Source organism: Chamaea fasciata, unplaced genomic scaffold (assembly GCF_029207755.1).
Source record: "Chamaea fasciata isolate MVZ Bird 193981 ecotype frontalis unplaced genomic scaffold, bChaFas1.0.hap1 SCAF_1, whole genome shotgun sequence".
Taxonomy (NCBI): Eukaryota; Metazoa; Chordata; class Aves; order Passeriformes; family Sylviidae; genus Chamaea; species Chamaea fasciata.
Window position 1 is genome coordinate 79,840,102 of NW_027094086.1, and position 21,135 is coordinate 79,861,236.

At 35.0% G+C, this 21,135-nt stretch overlaps 1 protein-coding gene across 2 annotated transcripts in view; it reads right to left on the reverse strand.

Moving 5' to 3' along the window:
- Positions 1 to 18,093, reverse strand: part of CDH9 (cadherin 9) — a 101,004-nt gene extending 82,911 nt beyond the window's left edge. The window contains exons 1-2 of one of the 2 annotated variants that reach the window (XM_066186544.1): positions 17,741 to 18,093; positions 8,207 to 8,303 (exon numbers count right to left, since the gene is read on the reverse strand). The gene's annotated coding sequence lies outside the window, so the exon portion shown is untranslated. The remainder of the gene's footprint in view (positions 1 to 8,206; positions 8,304 to 17,740) is intronic. The other variant, XM_066186537.1, reaches the window with a different exon arrangement.
- Between the last annotated feature and the right edge of the window lie 3,042 nt (positions 18,094 to 21,135).

The following is a 21,135-nucleotide window of genomic DNA, read 5'->3' on the forward strand; positions in this document are numbered from 1 at the left end:
CTAATTTTATGATTTTATAGCTCAACATCTTAATGAATGCTAAGGAATATTTTTTTTTTAGTAATAGAAAATGCTAAACAAAATCCGTAAATCCATTTGTTTACATGTGCCTGCTTAACATCAATATTTTTATAAAGGCAATAAGGAATCAATAGGAAGGGGCTTTGAGTGAAATAAACCCTGCTTTCTAGCTGATGCTGCTGAAGTTATTGAATAGTGCTACTGAATTTTCCAAAGACATTTTTTTTCAAATATTTTATTTCCAGTTTTCTCACAGCAACATAAAAATATACATGAAGACAATTGAATCTAATATGGAACTATGACTAAATATTAATGTAGAAGAATGGTGGTATGCTTCCAAATCTTGAGAAAACAAGATCCAAATTCAGAATTAAATAGAACAATATCTATAAAACCAACAACGAATTCTAATCTTACATTGGAAAAATATCTAAAACCATAGAAGTTTAACCTCTGTCAACAGTCACTATCTTGTGTGGATTGATGCATTTCAAAAGTTTTACTCTTTCCTCACCCTTCCCACTTATTAAAAAAAAATTGTTTTGTTTTGTTTTGTTTTGTTGGGGTTTGTTTGTTTGTTTGTTTTATTCTAAATGTGTTGCATTTATTTTCCTTCTTCAATGATATGTTCAAAAATTTCCCCAAACCAATGCATATAAATCTGTGGATTATTAACTAGCTTGCATTTATACTGGAAATTCTAAAAGAAGAACCCAAGTGACCATTCATTTAATTTTTCACTCACAGTTATAAATGAAGCAATAACGGTGTAAGAGTAAACTTTGTTCCTTTCTGGTCACTTTTTCAGAGGGTAAGTTAGATTAGGTGTTTTCATCAATCATCACTTTATTGTTCTCTATTTTGCATTAACAGCACTGCTAAAATAAAGAACAATTCATCAGAGTTTCATGTTCCAGGTTTTATAGGTACTTGATAGACTAATATTTGAAATATTTCAAAAATTTTCTAACTACAGAGCTACCTTGGAGATGCATATCTACTTTAAAAAATGAATACCTACGATATATTTGTATTTTGTAAGAAACTTATAAAATCTCATTTTTATTGACTTCATAATCATTTCTATGCGAGTTCTGGCGGAAAAATAGTGCCCAGTGGAAATTTTTTTGGTGCTAAGGACATGATGAGGTTTTTTTTATTATTGAATACTAGATATCTGCTATCCAAAAGAGGGAGCCATAACATTATACTATACCTTTGCACTTTTTGAGACAGTGAAGCTACATAAACTCCTTTATTTCTTTTTCTTAAAGATGATGCTTGCTATGAGGTGTCTTTTGTTTGTTTTTTATTAATAAGTATAACCCAGAACTAGATAAGGCATGCTAATAATCTCATCGGATCTGATTGAAATGGTTGCACTAAAGATAAATATACTTCAGCAAATATCCTGTCATGAAAAAAAAAAAAAAAAAAAAAAAAAAAAAAAAAAAAAAAGGGGAATAAATTTTCTTGCTCTTGATTTCACCCACATGCACTTTTACCTCTTTTGAGAAAAGAGTGTAGTGTCTTTTTATTTAATTCACATCTTTTGAAATGGAATCTATATATGAATATCAAACAAAACTGCCTAAGGTATTTTCTAAACCTGCTTGGAATGCATGTCTCTGTAAAAAGTGAGATTGATGTAAAATACCATTCTTAATAACTGATGAGACTTCCAGTTATTAAATATTTGCTTAGAGGAACACAACACAACACTTCAAAAGGCATTGCTGATATTTTGGAAAATATGAACTAGACTGCCTTCAAATCTGAAAGGTCAGTGGACAAGAATGTATCTGAAAGAGTAGAATGGAAAAACACAGGGTGATCAATAATGTGTGCTTTACTTTCACAATTTCTTTACACCATTCTCTTTTCATGAGTTCCATGTTCCACGTTGGGATTCCAGCACAGCCTTGTAACCCTTTGTGAGGAAAGACTTTTGGTATTCTCAGCATCAGAGAAGTATTGATAGTTGCTTAATCCCTTTCTAATATTTTTTTATCAAAAGTATAAGTTTGATTTTCCTGTTGATTTACACATGGGAAGCTCTCTTTATGGTTTGTCTGTAACTATATCTCAGTATTTTGTAGCAATGAATTTGTCTGAAAGTAATGTAAATGCTGATTTTACAGATCTAGTTGGTCAATGAGAAAAGACATACCAAGATAAAATTCCGGAGATGCTAGTCCAAATACAAATTCTGTGGTTGAAAGCATATATGCAAGAAAATGTTACCCCTTTTATGGAATATGATTGCTTCTAGTAGTTTTCTTCTTATTCTTAAATAAAATTAAACACCATAGAATAATATGCTATGTAATTTAAACCACTATGTCCTTTAGTTTCCCTTATGTTTATTAGTTGGTTTTTAGTCTTTAGTGACCTGACTGCAGAGTAAATAAGAGGAAAGCAAGTATTGGGAAGGGAAAGAGCAAGTGAAAAGATGAGGAAAGCACTGAGAAGATGAGGAAAAAGGAGAAGAGAGAAGATACAAACACTTGAGAACAACAAAGGTGCAGGAAAGGAGAATAAGTGTTCTTCAGAGAAGTGTGTGAAGTTGAAAATTCCATTCAGAGCATATATTTGTTAGATGAAGCATGGTTGCCTGTTAGAAACACTTTCCAGTAACCCAGCTCAAGAAACGTGGATCTGACATTTTCAGAGCTGCTATCAGCAGGTCCACGAATTAAGCTAGTTTCATAGATGCTCAGCAATTCTGAAAACAGTCTATGTTACACTGGATCTATTGTTTCATTTATTTCAAGGTTTTTCTTGATATTTCTAAGAGCAGTACGTTCTCCATGTATTTTAAGAGACTCTGCTACTTTCTGTGAAACTTTAATTATAACATTTGTCCGGGAATAAGCATCATTCACACAAATTGGTATTTACCACAGTGGTATCTGATGTCACCTAACCATTTCTACTGCAATAAACAATATAGGTAAGTTTTAGGAAAACTTCTATGTTATTGAGATTATGATAAGCTTTAAAAGTGACTTCACTGCAAAGCAGTCAAGAAGGACTGCAGATTTTCTTGAGAAAAGCAAATGACTGGATAAAGCATGATGGAATAAACATTCCACCTTAAAATAGCTTGCTGAAAAAAGCATCTAGGCAGTTTCTTCTCCCTCTGAAATTCATTAGTCAGTTTTTGCTTATCTCATATCTTCTTATGACAAACAGTCAATCCAGCCTATGATGCACCTTAATGTAACAGCTTGTGACTTGACCTCCAGGTAATTTGCTCCAGCAATACATTTGACTTCAAAACTTCCAAAAATGAAAAGTTGTTAATCTTCATCAAGTTATTATTTGTTCAGCATTGTTCACCATAATTTACTCTCATTACCAGTATTTTTTTTTCAAATTTTCCATGAAAGAAAAATTCTTTAGTTGGTGTATTTCAAAATTTCAGTTAATCTTTTCAGTTTTGCTATTGATATTTTATGAGCTTTTATGGTATTGTCTCACAGTATGAAAACAGCTTTGCACTTGTCATTTCTATTGTGACATGAAATGTTTTAGTAAGTTCATATGAAATAATAAAATCAGTTCAGTTATTGAATACATTGTATCTAATACAAAGTTAAATACTTCATCTTAATTTCCATATTGAACCCCCCTCCCACTTGTGTCATAATGAAAGCAAGTAATCTTGCGGAGCATCTGATTTCATACCATTAAAAAAATATTATTAGCTGCCATTAAGTCATCAAAAAAGAAATTATGAACTTGAGGTTAAACATATTTATTTCTTGTCTTGAGTCATCCGTTTTTTGTCTTGAATACATACAAAAAAACCCTTTTGTTAAAACCAGCTTGCATGTGCTGAAATTATTAAAGAAAATACGTTGAAAAATATATTATGTGTGAAACTTCCCTCATTTGGATGTGATCATTGTGAATGTAATCAAAATAAAAGTGCTTACTCTAGCTATATTTTTACTTTTTGTTTTCCCTGTTGACATTTGAAAATATGTTCGTTTACTCCAATTATGTTCAGTGAAGTCCTTTTATGTATCATCACACCTACTTTTAATACTCCATAACCAAGTCAATAGCATTCTTACTTTCAATTTATTGTCTTGTTTAATGATATAAGTCCTCTTTCATACAGTGAACTAAGATTATTTAATTATTGTCTGGTTCTAATGCAGGTTTTATCTACACCTACACTAAAAAGTGGCCTAAATAAGAATCTAGGTAGTGACTTTTTATCATTTCTAGTGATTTTTCTATGATATATAAAATAATAATTTTACATTTTTTTTTTTTTCTGAAAGACAATGTATTCTGCATTTTTCTAACATATTTATTTCAGTATGTCTCTATTTTGGGATGCATTTAAGGGCTAAGTGTGGTAAGGCACTCTTTAATTCCATTCTTTTTTGCTTCATCACTTACACAAGACATAATTTCAATAACCAATTAATCTTTGTAGGGGTGTTTTGGTTTTTTCTCTTACCTCCATGAACTGCATTTGCTCTGCCCACGTGTGCATAATATTGTTCATATTTTTCTCTCTTGAATATTTGCAGGACATTTTAGAACGTTCTTCCAAGCTGTCTAAGTCAGTAAAAATATTCTGCTAACTACAATGGCTTGCAGTTAGTTTCCTGTTGCATTTCTACAGTTTTTCCACTTTGCCTCTGTCTTTACATTTTAATGATTTTTTTTTCCAGTTATATGTACATTCTAATACCTTCTAAAGTTCTGGCTTCTTCAGCACATTGCTAATGTATACATTTGATTTTGAAATTTTAAACCAAAGATTTTTTGCCCTGTGCCTAATTTGTGTTTGTCTATTTTTCATGTTGTACATACACATGTATAGCAATTTTTTTAATCTATTATTTTATTTTAATAAAGGAATGTAGTAATTTTATAAACACTATGTTCACAATGTATTTATTTCATTTAAAGTTATACTAAAATTATATTTCAATCTCATTTTGGTAGCTGAACAAGATGTACTTCCCCTTTCTCTCCCAGCCTATGCAGAAAGAAGCCCCTTTATATTATCTGTATTTTCATCTAACTAGTGATAGAAATCACTATCTGTTGGCATTTTGCAATACTGTTTTGTCTGACATTTACCTTGAAAGCAAAATGGATTTTATTCCACTTGTTTGCTTGAATACCAATGACTTCTGCACAGAAGAGAATACATAAAAAAAGAATCTAGGTAGTTTTGTTCACATAAATATTCTAATTGGCTTTGTCATTTAATGTTATCTATCTACTCAAATTTTATACCCATGGACATTATACAAATAATGTGGATTCTGTGCACATACCGATCCCTATGCAGGGGGAAGGATGTGAAGAGACTGGAAAGAAAATTTGTAATAGTTTAACATTAGTCCTGACTGAGCAACAGTTGACCATTTCCACCCTATTTCTATTGCCCAGCTCGTGGAGCTGGTGAGGGTCAGGAAATTCAGGCATCCTAAATAAGCTGGGGCTCGGCTCTGCAGTGCATTCTGCCCTCTGTATCCCTTTGCAGCTCTCAAGTCCTCTGCTTGGCCTTTTAATGACTGTGACAATATTTCCTCCCTTTATAAAGATTGGATCTAAATGTTACTGATGTCCATGGGAATTTTCAGCTAGACCATGATGAGCTTTCCATCAGAACTATGTGCACTTTTGTTGTTTACCTGAAGCTTATGCTTGATTGCTGTCATAGAACACTTTGAAATACTTTGTTGTAATTACTGACTGGTAATTGGCAATTTCTGAGGGGCACTGCAGGAATACTAATTTTTCTGGTTTTTAATAAAACAACTATATTCTTTCAGATCCATGAGATAGAAACATATTCTTACAAAGACAATGTATGTGATGTCCTCATATTATTTGTATAATTTTCTCATATTCTAATATTTCTTGCTCCAAGATTTAAATTCAGTATTTTAGTCTAAGCTCAATCAAAAAATGTGTTGGCCAAGTCGGTGTAATCTTTTTTTTTTTTTTTTTTTAATCTGGACAATGACTGTTTACACTCTCCCATCTTACCAATAAATTAACAGGACTTCAAATTCAAAAGTAAAATTATTTTTGTTATTCTTATCAAAGATGGAGTCAAAGGCAAAAGGTGAACATAAACAATGCAGGATTATATCCACGCAAGGTTTTGATCTTGTTAATAACTTCATATTAAAACTAGAAGGGTTCAAATGTTATGTTTTTAAAACTGCACTGTCTGTGCCTTCCTGATTATCCTCTTGTCTTTTGGATTTCTTGGTGATATCAAAATTCAAAAAAGGTATGAAAAAAAATTATCCACTCTGTTCTTTTATAATCTCTCCCTTTTTTTGCAGTCTATGGTCTAAGAAAAACCGAGGTTACTTAGGCCACATATCTTTTTCTATAAACCTATAATCTGTTGAAAATGCAGTAGACACATCCAGTTCTAAATTGTTCCTTTTTGGTTACTACAGATTAGAGATGCTATAAATATTTTCCATCAGGGAAGTGCAATTCTGTATGAAAAATTTCAATCTGCATGTAATTGGACTATATATTTTTGTGTAGTTCTGTTAGAAACAGCCTCCTGAGAGGTTTGCAGACTCACAACGTAAGAACCATCCACTTAAAACAGCACATCCCTAGACATCTAGGTAATGCTGTGTTGTTCTATTAGGGCTGGGTTCAGTGTCTGATCTACAAATGATAGCTGACTTTCATTTAAGTAATATGCAGTATTTTCCATGTTGGAGGAATGCAGACAAATTAACAATATTTCTAGTAGTTTTTAGCTATAATATTTGCCAAGTAGTCACTATAATGTGAATAAATGTGATAGAGGAGTAGATAGCTTGCCTTATTAATGACTGCTCTAATAGCACAGCAAGCTATGGATATCCAGTGACATTGGGTGCATGCACTTAGGCCAGGCAGAATCCTATGCTTAGCCCAATCCTCTTCCTTTTCTGGAATGATGGAGTACAGATGTTAGTAATTGCTCTTACCCTTCTCACTCTTTCCCTGTTTCCATATCAATAAAGTGTTAAGACAAACATGATGGTGACATTAATTCTTTTGGCGGTCAGTGAGACTTGGAGTAGGGGCAAGCGTCTTTTCTTGTACCTGATAAACTGGTTTTGTCTCCAGAACACTGGGAAGGGAATTTTTTGCTGACAGATGAACCTTTAGTGGAGGCTTCAACCCTCTTTTTTCTCACTTCCATTGGGCTGAGGATTACTCAAGTGCCTCTGAACCATTTACTCGCCTCTCTTCAAATCAACAAGTCCCTCTGACCCCAAAAAACTCGATAGTCCCCTAGCTCAAACCACAGCAGAAATAAAAGCGAGACCAGCTGCTGGTAGTGCAAGAAGACAGTAAAGCTTCACTCTAGATGGGGGTACACAGTATGAAAAGAGATAAATGTCAGAAATGTTATGATACTGTTGCCATTAGGCAGGTAATGATTTTTGCATAATAAGTGTTTACTGGGATCTTGCAGTACTCCTGGTCATTTCCAGATGAACTCAATGAAATTATAATGCATATGACTCTCACAAGTAAGAGCTTCAACTCTAACTTCTGAATTACACTTATTTATGCCCATAGGTACATATGTATATATGTATACACACACATATAATCTAAGGAAAACATATATGCATTTCTGCATTTAAATATTGAAGGATTTTGAGTGATTATGTTGAAATATCTTTTGCATGTAATTTCAGAGGAATCTAGTCAGTCAAACAAATGAACATGGACAAATACTTTTTAAATTCTCAGTGAGATAACCTAGAAGTTTTAATATTTATTTCTAGCTATAAAGAACATGGCTGGTGAAGTATTAAGATAAATCAATTTCTAGTCTCTACTGCTTAATATGCCAATTCAATTTTTTGAAAAGAAATCTTGGATGCTCTGTAGCAATGCTGGAAACCTCATGCTTCCTTCAGTGTGCTTTAGAATTAACCACTACAAACTACCTGCAAAAAACTACTTGCCCTTCCTGTTCTTCAGATACTTGATAGTGGTCAATGGAATGGAAATTTCTGTTTAAAAGGAGCATGCTCACATCATTAAACCTTTCAATTATGAGGATAAAAATAAACTTCAGGGCCAATTAAGCAAAGTAGGAATAAGAAGTCAACTTTTATTTACATTGTAAAGAGACATTTAAATTGAAGTTAACAGAGGTATTGTTTACCTTGGGTCTGATCATTTAGGTGACCATACAGTAAGGATGAAGAATTCCAAAAACTCCATTGTAGCAAAAAGGTTTCTGGTTTCCTGAACCTTTGCTCCTTAAGGTGAGAAAGAGAAAGTGAAGCTTAAAACTCACGTTGATATGATTGCTTAAATTTTCTGAAGGTGGGAATTTTATCAATATTTGTAATGAGGTACAAAGTGCATGGTTATTAAAGTGATTCACTGAAAGTTACCAATTAGTCATGCCATGAATTGTATTAATGTGATTTATTCAAAAGTTCCTCTTTCATGGAATTTTTGCCTCAAAACAAATTTGTTGAATGAAGTGGAATTATTTTCTAGAAATCTTGTAAGAATAAATTGGGGCTGATTTGCTGGAGGACCCTGGGAACCTCCACTGAGTCAGTTTCATCTCTGTACCTGGTGTGATTATGAAACATATCACCCTGCAAGATATATTAAAGCATATGGAAGACAAGGAGGTGATTGGGGACAGAAACATAGCTTTACCAAGGGCAAATTCTGCCTGACTGATCATATGGCAGTGATCCGTGATGGACTGACTGCATCAGTGGACAAAGTACCTGCCAATATCATGTACCTGGACTTCTGTAAGGCCTTTGATAAGATCCCCCATAACAGTCATGCTGCTTAATTAGAGGCACACATGTTTGAAGGTTAGACTGTTACACGGATAAGGAATTGGATGGTTGGCCTCATGCAAAGATTTACAGACAGTGGCTGTGTCCAGGTGGAAACCAGTAAAGAGTGGTGTCCCTCAAGGGTCTCTACTGGTGCCAATATTATTTAATGCCTTTTTTAACTACACAGACAGTGAGAGAGTTTGCACACTTAGCCAGATTGCAGATGACATCAAGACCTGTGGTGCCGCTGATACACCTGAATGAAGCAACATCATCCAGAGGGCCCTTGACAGATGTGTCTATGCAAATCACATGGAGTTCAACAAGGCCAAGTCCAAAGTGCTGTACCTGGGCTGGGGCAATCCTCAGCATCACTACAGACTGTGGGATTGAGAGACTGAGAGCAGCCCTGCTGATAATGACCTGAGGGTACTGGCAGATGAAAAATTCAATATGAGCTAATGACTTTTAACTGAAAAAGAAGAAGGTTTAGGTTGGACATGAGTAAGAAATATTTTACAGCAAAGGCAATGAGACACTGAAACAGGTCACCCAGAGCATTTGTGGATATTATATCATTGGAAAAGCTAAAGGACAGGCTGGATGGGGCTTTGAGCAGCCTGATCTAGAGGAAGGTGTCCCTGCCCATGGCAGGGCCATCGAACTTCAAAGTTCCTTTCTAACCCAAATCATTCTATGAATCTGGAATGACAGTACAGACAGAGAAGATGCTTTTCTGTGTTTTTCTCTGACATTTACCACTCTAGGTCTGATGTTACAGAATAAAAACTGGAAATGACCTGTAAAGACCTCCTCAAGTCACAGCATATGAGAATATTTCTTTAGCTGATAGTAACTAGAATATATAGTTCTGGAGAACTTACAATGTTCGTATATGCATGACTTCCATAAAAGAGATGATGTGCACATAAAAAACCAAAAAATTCATTAAAATCTGTATTGTTCATTACACATTAGAGCTATACTTACATAGACATGTGTAGGTATATAGGTAGATATATACCTAGATCCCTAGATCCTTTAATTTAACCTTTGTCTCAAAAATTATATCAAGATAATGATAAAACTATATTGAAACAGATACAGATATAGATACAGATATATGCAAATACATGTAAGTTTATGCCACAGGCAATGGAATTTCATTATTTTAAAAATTTTCTACTAAACTCACAGGCTGACTAGCATAAAGTTTAATTAGTGCTAATTAACTAGAGGTGAAGGGAGCAGAAAATGAAGGTGACTCTTTTATTTTTCCATTCTACCACAATGTCCCCTTATTTATGTTCCTCTAAGGTATACTTTTTTTTCATATTTCAGCTTTCAGTCCATAAAAATTATTGATTCTGATGCTATTTGTGAAGAAAGGACATAAACCACAACATTCATTTTGGTCCTATTTTCATTGTAGCTCCCCACAGCATTGCATTTTAAGAGATCTCAAAAAGAGTAATCTAGAATCCACTCTTCTTGGAGAGGAAGCCTTCCTTCCTTCCTTCCTTCCTTCCTTCCTTCCTTCCTTCCTTCCTTCCTTCCTTCCTTCCTTCCTTCCTTCCTTCCTTCCTTCCTCCCTCCCTCCCTCCCTTCCCTTCCCTTCCCTTCCCTTCCCTTCCCTTCCCTTCCCTTCCCTTCCCTTCCCTTCCCTTCCCTTCCCTTCCCTTCCCTTCCCTTCCCTTCCCTTCCCTTCCCTTCCCTTCCCTTCCCTTCCCTTCCCTTCCCTTCCCTTCCCTTCCCTTCCCTTCCCTTCCCTTCCCTTCCCTTCCCTTCCCTTCCCTTCCCCTCCTTCTCCAGAGAATGAGAGATGCATTCAACCAGATTGGTAAAGCTTATTCTGGTAGCTCTAGGCATGTTCTTTAATAATTACCCTGGGTAACTCAATGCATGTTTCTGCCCCACTTTTTTATTATTTGGGACCCACACATGTAAATCTTAAGAAAGTTCTCAGTCCTATGTATAACACATAGTTACTGTTTCAAACTACCCACACTTCAGAAAAAATACCACTTTATCCTGAGTTTATGTAATTTATCTGCCAGTTAAAAAATAGTGAAATGCTTTTTAAATACAAGCAGAAATTCATTTTAAGTCATGAGACCAGGAACTTGTATACTGTTCTGATAAACCCTTACGACTCATTTTAGTTCTAATCAATAGTCGAACTATGAATATGCTCTACTCTTAGTATGTTACACACACATGTCAGTACACAAACTACACAGAAACCATTTGTTCTTGTATGCAATTGCCAGCAAGTCTTCAGTTGTATATTCCTTTGAAATCATCATTTATATGTTGCTAGACATTACGTAGTATATCTCTTGAGTAATCAAGGAAACCATGGTCCTGTGTCTGTATATATCAGTGCAGTTCTCTACTTAATCATATAACTGCTTTGCAAACATAAAGTAGTTAAAAAACTATTCAGCCAGTAGGCTTTTGGTTTGGGGAGTGCTACAAAGTAGACTCTTAACACATTGGAGACAGAAAAAAATCATAGAGGGCCTTCGTGTATTTGAGAAGTTTATCCTTTGCATCTATATATTTTTTTCTATATCCTATATTTTCTAAATTCTTTGGATTGATATTTTAGGGGCGTGTTAGGAAAATTTCCTCTGAGATGTAAAAGTGAATTTCCTGAGCATAAATTCAACTGGCAAATAAATTATTAGAGTATAATTTTCAGAAGTGCTAAGTCTTTCCTTCTAATAGCGCTCATATATATGCTTCTGAATGTGCAACACTAGGCATGCTTCTAAATCATTATCTCTTAGATTCAACCTTTCAGTAGGGATGAACTTTTTTTTTTTTTGGCAAAACTTTGGTGTGTGGTACCTTCCACAGCTTTCCAATTCATTCCCCCTTTTGAGCTAAATGGTGCTTTTTTTCCCGTTTCCTAAATACAAGGTTCAGGGAAAGATTCTCAACCAGTAGATTTTTTTGGCCAATGGTAGCTGAGAGCAGCTGTATGAACTTTTTTGAGAGTTTCTTCTCTTTGATTGCCTTTAAAAGTGATGATAAGTACATTAAACACCTTTTTTTTTTAAAATTTGAAAGTCTATTTGCTTACTGCAGAGATGGTTTGGTACCATAAGTAGATTTTTCAAGAAGACAATAACGGGAAGAGCAGGCAGTACCAGAAGCTTGAATTTTATCAAAATATGAAAAATGTAATTAAAATATCACCAAACCAGTACTTCAAGTAATGAGTGAGTTTTCAGCCTTGATGCTACTACTACTATTACTAATATTAACTAAAGAACAATTACCTTCAGTACTGTTCCATCTCCATGAAAGAACCTGAAGAGATTAATTAATTTTATTTAGAATGCAAGGGATTTTACTTATTATCTTACTCTAGAAAGGATGTAAGTCCAACCAGATAGCTGTCTTGACTAGGAAAGAAGTAATATATAAAACGAATTTAAAACCATCAAAAAAAAGATCAAGGTCAATTGATGGTAATCTATGGATTGCAGATAACATGAAGGAATGAAGAGACTACATTATTTTTTAGATATCCATTTAGAAATTCATTTTTCTTACAAGTCTGAATTCTTGTTAGTAATGAAATTACCTTTTATATTTGGGAAGCAAATGTATGGATTATTGCAGATCTTCCAGGAAATAAAAAAATATTTTCTGTAATTTAATATTTTTATGTTTACCCTGAGGAAACTAGAATTTTTTTATCACATAGCATCATAATAAGAACACAGATTCAGCACTTATTTTTACTCAGGGTAAGGGAAATGCACAAAAGTAATTTCACTGTCTTCAGTGGAACCAGTCTTCTTGCAAAATACTACTTGTTCTGAATACAGTCTCTGGAATGCAGCACAAGTACTAACAGCTCTCTGACAAATAGTTTAAATAATTACAAGAATTTCCTTTTGAAATAAGTATGTTTTCCTGATTTTTTTTTCCCTTTTACAACACAGGCAAAATTATTTCCATGAGATTACCCACAACCAGCATCTATGAAATAAAAATAAGAAGAAAAAACATTTTTACAATAGCTGTCCACTGCAAAGCCTGATATTTAAATTTACTAGTATGGAAAATAGTGACAAAGAATAATGCAAACCATGTAAAAGTATTGTAATAAACAACAAAGTAAGCAGAAAAGTTCATCCAGAATGCAACACTATAAACTTAAGAAAATCCATTATAATATATTATTTTGTACAAATATTTTATTATTTTTCCTCTAGAATTTGCATGAGTTATTCTTGGGTTTATGTCTCAAGATGAATGCATACATGCATGAAGGTGTGTGTGTGTATATATATAAATAGATAGATAGATAACAGTTCTTTTCATAAACTGGGGCTATTTTTATCTGTTAAAATCAGATGTGAATAATTTACTGATACCTTCAAATCATACAGAACTTATAACTGTTGGATTTTAAATCACTAAATTTCATTTGTTCTGTGCCTATTTTTTCTTTCAAAACAGAAGCAATGGGGTAAACTTCACTCTTTATACTGAACTCAGACATTTTGCTTTGCCTCTTCATCTCCTTAGGAGCAAATATTGAATGATGGAGTACAGAGGAAATAAAATCCAATTATTTCAGTAATATCTTATGCCGGATATTTTAGATCATTGTATTCGTAAATTTCCTTTATTGAACACTTTTACACAACTTGATGTTTTATTGAATTCTTTTTTAAGACATGCCAAAGTATAAATGTCAAATTCTGCACCACTGATTATCAACATAATAAAGTATTTTTTTTTAAAGTAATGTCTAAGTCTTATTATACATCTATATATTGGCTGAAGGCTTGTATACGTCATTAATTGACTTCAATTGAACTATTAAAAATATATAAATTCAGGTAATCTTCTTCTGAGAGCTGTTGTGCAATTTGTTTAAAATGGTGGAAAGGCCTACTGTTTCCTTCCCCAAACGAATGCATTATCCACGATTTTCTCTATTTCACAAAATCTTTCCTTGGGTGTAATTTACGACGATCATATTTGGAATCTAGACAAGTGCTCTTTCTCAACATACTTATGCACAATGGCAAGATGATGTCAGTAGTTTTCAGAAAGTGAAATCCTTGAATAGCAACATGCATGGCCGTAAACTGCAACATCATTACAGGCAGAATTTCCATGAAGGCAATTGTTCTTTCTCTCAAATACAGCCTCTGAGGACAAAGCAACCTGAACACCATCCAGTATCTAGAAAATTTGTACTTACCTAAACCTCCTTGACATTTGCATATCAGGAGATAACAAAAAATGAAAACTGTTTTTCTGAGGGAAACAGAACCCAAAGTGATGTTGTCTCGATGTTGCTATTACTCTCACCACCAAAAAGTGTGAAATTTAATTATAGAAGTTTGCATTTTACTAGCAAAGGAATACACTGGCCATCACTTGAAGCATTCCATTTTGCAGTTGCAGAAATACATTTTCTGAGAAACATTTGTGGCTATTGATGGTGTTAGTTAAGTATTCAAGATAAATATATTTTCATGAACATTGATGTAATCATACAGAGAAATTGGAGGATTGGGAAAGTGGAAGCCCCATTTTATCCCTGGCTCTGACAAAGATCTACTCTGTAACTGAAACCAGCTTAAGTCTCTGTGTGGCACTGTGTGTGCATGGGATGATTTGCCACCCATGTCCTTTTGTAATCTTCCCAAGATTGCAGATCAGAGATTATAAATAACATACTTACATCCTGACACTTCTAAAATAAAATTACATACTGTGTAACACAACAAATTTTTTTTCTAAAACAATTTGAGCCTTCTTCTGAGTTGCAGTATACATCCAGAATTCTTTTTCCTGAAGCTAGTAACATTTTCCCGGAAATAACCAAGTCTCATTTTGGCTAGGATTTTGCGCTGCAGACACGTAGTGTGATTTGATCAAGATACGCTTCTCTTGTTCAGTCATGCTCAGAAAGTAGTCCTCAATGCCACTGGGGTGTTTTTTATCATGGTCAGTCACTGAAAGTCAGGAAAATAACTTGCCTTTTGACATTCAGCAATTTCCTATGTATTTAAAAGGCAAGAAGAGAAATTACTCTGTGTGTTTTTGTAAAAAAATAGTTTTGTTCATTTCCCTTTGCCTTATTTTTCTCCTCCTCTTACCACCTTTAGAAAAATTTTGGATTTATTCCTAGAAATGATGTTCATAAACTCCCTCACTCACATACTGAATGCAGTTAGCTTTTACTTGGGCATCTCTATTGATGTTCAAATATTAGTGCTTCTGCAGATAACATTTGCATGGAATACCTACTGCAAGCCTTAGAAATTCAGAAGGCGTTCTAATATGAGAGGGACATGCATTTTTCTCTAGGTTTTTCTTCAGTTACCTTCTGCAGTTAAATAGCTCTGACTGCATAGAAGAAACACAGACATTTTTATATTGGCATATAGTGTAGCTTGTGTACCCCATTTTTCTTATATATCTCCTGAAGAAACTCATCCTCAGAGAAAATTGTCGGTTCTGTTACTCTCTGGCTCTACTTCTCAAACGCTTCTGCCAGTAGATTCCCTGCAGCCCATGTTGTGCAGATTCAGAAACCATGTACTTATACCAGAGATAGGGAATGTCAGAATTAAGTTGTACAGTCCTTTCAGCAGCATTATGGGTGATGACATTTAAACTAGTGGATTTTGGTTATTACATTTTGTTTGGGGGATAGGGCAGGGAATGAAATCATCATTATTGGCTGACCCCATGATGAGAGGGCGTCTCTGCCAGTACCATGCAACTGCTGCTGAGATCAGCATCCTTGTGGAGCAGCAGCCAGGTGAGAGGAGAGCACAGATCCCTGTACATGGGCTGCTGTCTGGAGAGGAGGACAGCCTATTCAGAGTGGTCACTTCTGCAGACAAGCATGAAAATTCTGAAAGCTTCAAGCAATTTCACCACAGAGCTGTACAAAGCATATGGCAGAGATGTTTCTCCGCACATTTTCTCTACAAACTGCATCACCAAACTTCTGTTTGTGTTCAGGTGAGATGTACTGGTTGCACACTAAGCAAAATACAATAATCACTACAAGACAATCTCTGAAATTAAAAACTCTACTTAGTTCCCACAATAAGCATATGAAAAACTTTGATTGTTGAACTCACTTCATCAAGTTTAAAAATACTTGGCAACTGTTTTAGGAACAAGTAGTAAGAGTACTGATACAGTTACATTTCTCCATTTAAAATTAATCTTGTTTACCTGACTTAAAAAAATATTTTGATTGTATTATGCTTTATATTTTTATAATAGAAAATCACATTAGCTGTAAACATAGTTAATCCTCTCTTCAATTTACATTATTACACAGTGAAGTACAAATGACAGGACAATATATTTGATCTTTCCAATTGACATATAGATAGTACTATGCCTTTTTTAACAGCTAACATAATTCAATAAAAAATTTCTTAGTAGCCATAGACAAATTATAACACAAGTCTTCTGAGTTTTTAATTAGTTCACTCAATTTTTGGACTAAAATTATCTTTTCAGATATGGAGAATGACTTGGAGACAATAATTTTTAAAGATCTGTCATTAGCAATTCTTAGCACTATGACCAATATTATTTATTAAACAAACCTTTGGATCTCATCTCCAGAACTAGTGCAAGTATTACACTTGCCTTTTTATCCATATTTATCTTTAGCATGAGTAGCTAGTGTAGTACTGAGCAGTGAAGCAAAATCTTGCTGTGGCTTCAGTAAAATATTAGTTTTGTCACTTTTATCCCTTTAATCAAAGCAAGACTCATACATTGGTTGTAAATTTCTCTACTGAAAATGGAAAGCATTTTAAGAAAATATCATTTTATTTTCTGAACTGTGACTTAAATCTGTGACAAGGTGAGTGGCTGCTGTATGCACAGTGCCTTACAACAGCAAGGGATATCAAATTCCTTTCAGTTCATATACCTCATTCTTTCTTTGAAGCTCATACAGTGAAATTGAACAGATGTGAGAGCCGGTTTCTTGCACGTGAAAAGGCAAAATGCCATTCAATAGTTTTCTGCTGGTTACCTCAGAACCAAGTGGTCAGTTTGACCTTTTACACTTTCTGCCTTGCTTTCTGTGGGACTCTCTAATTATATATATTAGGCAGACAAGGTAGTTTGGAAGCATTTCTGGAAGCATCCTTACACTTTAAGCCTGTTGACTTTGACTTACTGATACAGATATCCAAAGGGACATCTCCCTCAGCTTTCAATCTTTCTGAACCCTGAGCTGCACTTCCCCCTGTAACACATACAGAAAAACCTCTCACTAAATTTGATACTTTCACTAAAGAAAATAATAAGAAAAAAACATTAGTACTTAATTCTTAGTAGTAGCAAAGACTTCCTAAATTTACATCCTTCTTAACCAGGGTTGCTTTTATTAGGTGTATTGGCAAACACATATGTGAGAAGAGAAGAAAAAAAAAAAAAAAAAAAAAAAAAAAAAAAAAAAAAAAAAAAAAAAAAAGAGGAAAAAGGGGATAGCTTCTATCTGGACAGGTGAAAAAGCATCCTGCATGAAAGTTAGGCTAAATTGTTATTCTTATACAGCAGGCAAAAGTGAATAACATCTAATAATATTGCCAAAGAGCATATGCAATGCTATTTTTTTTTTTTTTTTAATACAGTAGTTGTCATATATACAGTATCAGAAGTTTATATTCTGACAATTTAGTGGGTTGGGTTTTTTTTGAACTGTGTAATAGAAATATCCCCAAAGTGCTCTGCTGACACTGCCCCTCCACTCCCCCTTCCTTAAAAAGTATCCGTAAGGCATCTTCAACATTTTAAACACTCCTAAAGAAAGCATCTGCTCTTTCGCTGTCTGCAGTTCTCATGCTACAGGAAGTTGATCTACTCACCCAGGCTGTCTGTGCGAGCCCAGTTCTGTCCGTCCAGCGCAGCTTCTCTACCTGCTTCCTGCCTTCTTTCTGCACGCTACCGTGTCTCCAGCGCGGAGCGCACTCGCCTCTCACTAGGGCTCCCTCTCTCCCGGCATCACTTTTAAGTCAGGCAGGCAGCGAGCAGAAGCCAGAGGGACTCTCTGTCTGATTGGTTTCCATTCAGTGCCCCCGATTAATAAAAAAAACCCGTCCCTCACAAGGAGAGGTGTTGCTTCCCCTCACAGAGATGTTGCTGCTGATAGAGCCGCAGTGCTCAGCGTGAGAAGGTTTGGGGCTGGGGGGGGACAGGACGACGGCTTTGCCAGCCAGACACTGATTTGCAACTGAATGCAGTGGGAGGGTTCAGAGAGGAGGGCTTTGTTAAGGACCCTCTTATTAACTGAGGCTTAAATACAGAGGCTCATGCCACCAGCTCAGTTTCCTCTGTTTTAATAACAGGGGTAAAGGTATACCCCTAACCTGTGAATTATACGGGGAAAAAAAAAAATTACTCTAAATATCTAAATTAGCAACACAGTGTCCTTGGTGTGCAATGCACATGGGAGAGTGCAAAATTATCCTCTGATGCTACTACGGTGACAAATGATTTTAAGGTGAAAGAAAGCAAGGGATGTGAGGTTTCCCAGTGTGCTCAATAGGTTTACAAGTCTAGTGTCACTTACAGCCATTGATAATGATGGGCTTGTCACTGTACCTGAAAGTGAACATAACACAAAGTTGCAAGGGATGTTTTGGGAATTGTGACTAATAATGTTCAAGTCATTCACAGAAATAAACAGTTTTGCCAGCAACAATAATGAATCTCCTGGTTTCTGGCGCAGCCTGTTTGTGTACAAGTAATCACTGCTCACTACTATGACACCAGATGTTCAATATTACAGAATATTGTGGTTTGCTTAAGCTATCATTTTCAATTAAAGCATAACATGGTTTAGTAAAATAAGAGAACTGGAGTTCTCTAAGTTCTGTTTTTTGCTATTTGTGCCTTTTTTTGTGGGTTCCTGAGTGCTAAAGACTATTTGAGTCAACGAAATAAGATAAAAATTTGAAATGAAACTTCTAGAAACCGGTTACCATTACTGCCTGTAATGACAAACCCTGATGGAAGCTGTTGTGGGCACCAATAGACTAGCAGGAAATGCTGCAAAGTGTAGTTGTCTAGTCTTATAGCATAATTAATTTAGTACCAACATTTTCTCTTAGAAAGATGAATCATGAGGCTAGGTTGTGGCTATGAAATTTTGTTAGGGCTGTGCTTTCAGTAGTTGGAGTGAAAAAAGATATGGGTTTTTTCTGGTGGGAAAACAGCACTATAACAAAAGGAAGATTTGCATCAAACAGCCAAGTGAGAAATCTAAAGGTTTTTGGTTTTTTTTCAGGTTCTTCTTGTTGCTTGAGTACTATCATTGATGAGCTCAACGGACTCATATTCACAGTGCATTGTTCCCAGTGAGAACTATTTCACCATTAGATCCCATTTGAAATTATTATTCACAGACACCAGTCAGAGCCTTTCCATTGAATTAAGTTGCAGTTAAATCTCTCTCTGAATGAACTAGGTCTTCACTGAATGCTACACAACCCTGAAAGCAATATTTGCATACATGTTACAGAGTGCAGAATTGGGTTTAATGTGGGAATATCAGAAAGCTAAATCCAGAACCAAAACAAAATCAATTAATGTAGTTCAGGTTAAACACATAAAGCAAAGTTCAAATTACTATTTTCATTCCACAGTGGGTCTACTTCAGCAATGGAACTACTGGGAAAAAAAGTGTTTAACATAGTTTTTGTCCCAGTAATTATATGGGAGAACAAAAAGAAAAACTACTGACAAGTGAATATCTCTGATGTCCTAATGTCCTGGTGCAGATTTAAATCTTGCAGATCCTAAAAGGTATTTTCTTAATAGGAAGATGTCTGGATGATAAAAAGGCATGAGTAATGGCTCTACTCTTTTTTTTTTCTTTTTCTTTTTTGTTTTTTTTTCTTTTTTTTTTTTTTCTTTTTTCATTATGCTGGTTTTTTCACTCTTTTGGCTTCTGTTCGGGAACATTGTGGCTACTCTAATCAATATTAGGAGACCTTCCAGGTACGAAGGAATCCCTGAAACTGCAAAGATGAACAAAGTATCTTTTCATAATATTTTCTTGAGCTTATTCAGTGGCATCTGGGGAACTGGCCCCTGTTTAAAGGTTGGCATAAATCTGCCCAATACCAGTCATAGGACACTCAGATTAATGGAAATGGCTCCACTTGATGTCGATGCCATCTACAAGTTTGTAGTAAAACAAGCTACTTTATTTATATTCGACAGGATAAAGAGTACTCTCTCATACTTATTTTACATTGTGTTTTAAATACAGCACCATAACTACTATAGGGAGGAAATATTGAAATTATGTGCTATATATTTACAGAAAAAAAGGAGCATTGCTAATGCAAATAATGTTGCATGATGGGGATAAAAAGTTTTGCAATATACACTGTAAGTGGAATATACATCAAAAGTAGGCCAAAAAGGAAAAAGCGTAGGTGTGACAGCAAATAGGGAGATGGATGGAAATCTGAGGCTGTGCTCTAACACGCAGAAGACTACTCCATATAGGGGAGGAATACAAAATTCTCCTTCTGAAAAAGAGTGGGCAGTGGAAAGAGATATGGAAAAGCAGAAAGTGCACCGAAAGGATAAGGCAGGAATACTTGTGTTGCAAGACAGGCTGTACTTCAGTTCTGTAGTCTGTGAAGTCTCTTGGAATCAGGTCTCTTCTCTTTTAACCTCTATTCATCTTTCTTTCTTTACCTTCACAAAGATTTGTCTGCTAGCATCCATGGGAAGCAGGAAGCAGTGATTACATACTTAATCTTCATTGAAATTCTAAACATTTCCTTGTTTCACAGAGGCTAAGATCACTCAGAAGTGCACAGAGTTGGGCTGGTTGCCATGTTAAATCATTCTGAGTTCAATCACTGTTTCCCATCAGTTTTTCTTTTCCTGACATATTTACACTTAACTTGTTTAAACAGAACTAAGTGCAAATAAAACTTCAGAAGGGGAAAGTAATGATACATTTTTATCTCTAAGTTTTTCCATCTATATGTAGTCAGAATATGATGTCTAGGTCTGCTGGTGGAACTGTTATCTCATTTCATCTCTTCCGATACTTCTGATAAGCCAAGGCAGACCCAAATTTTCACAAATCTTGGTTCCGTCGTGTCTTAGGGTCTGTAAGGAAAACTTGGCCTGAGGTTTGGTAACTTCCTTTAATTATGCCACTTCAATATGAGTTTTTTCCATTGTCAGAAATCTTAAATATATATTTAATCTTTCTCAAAAAAGAGACTGTGTGATG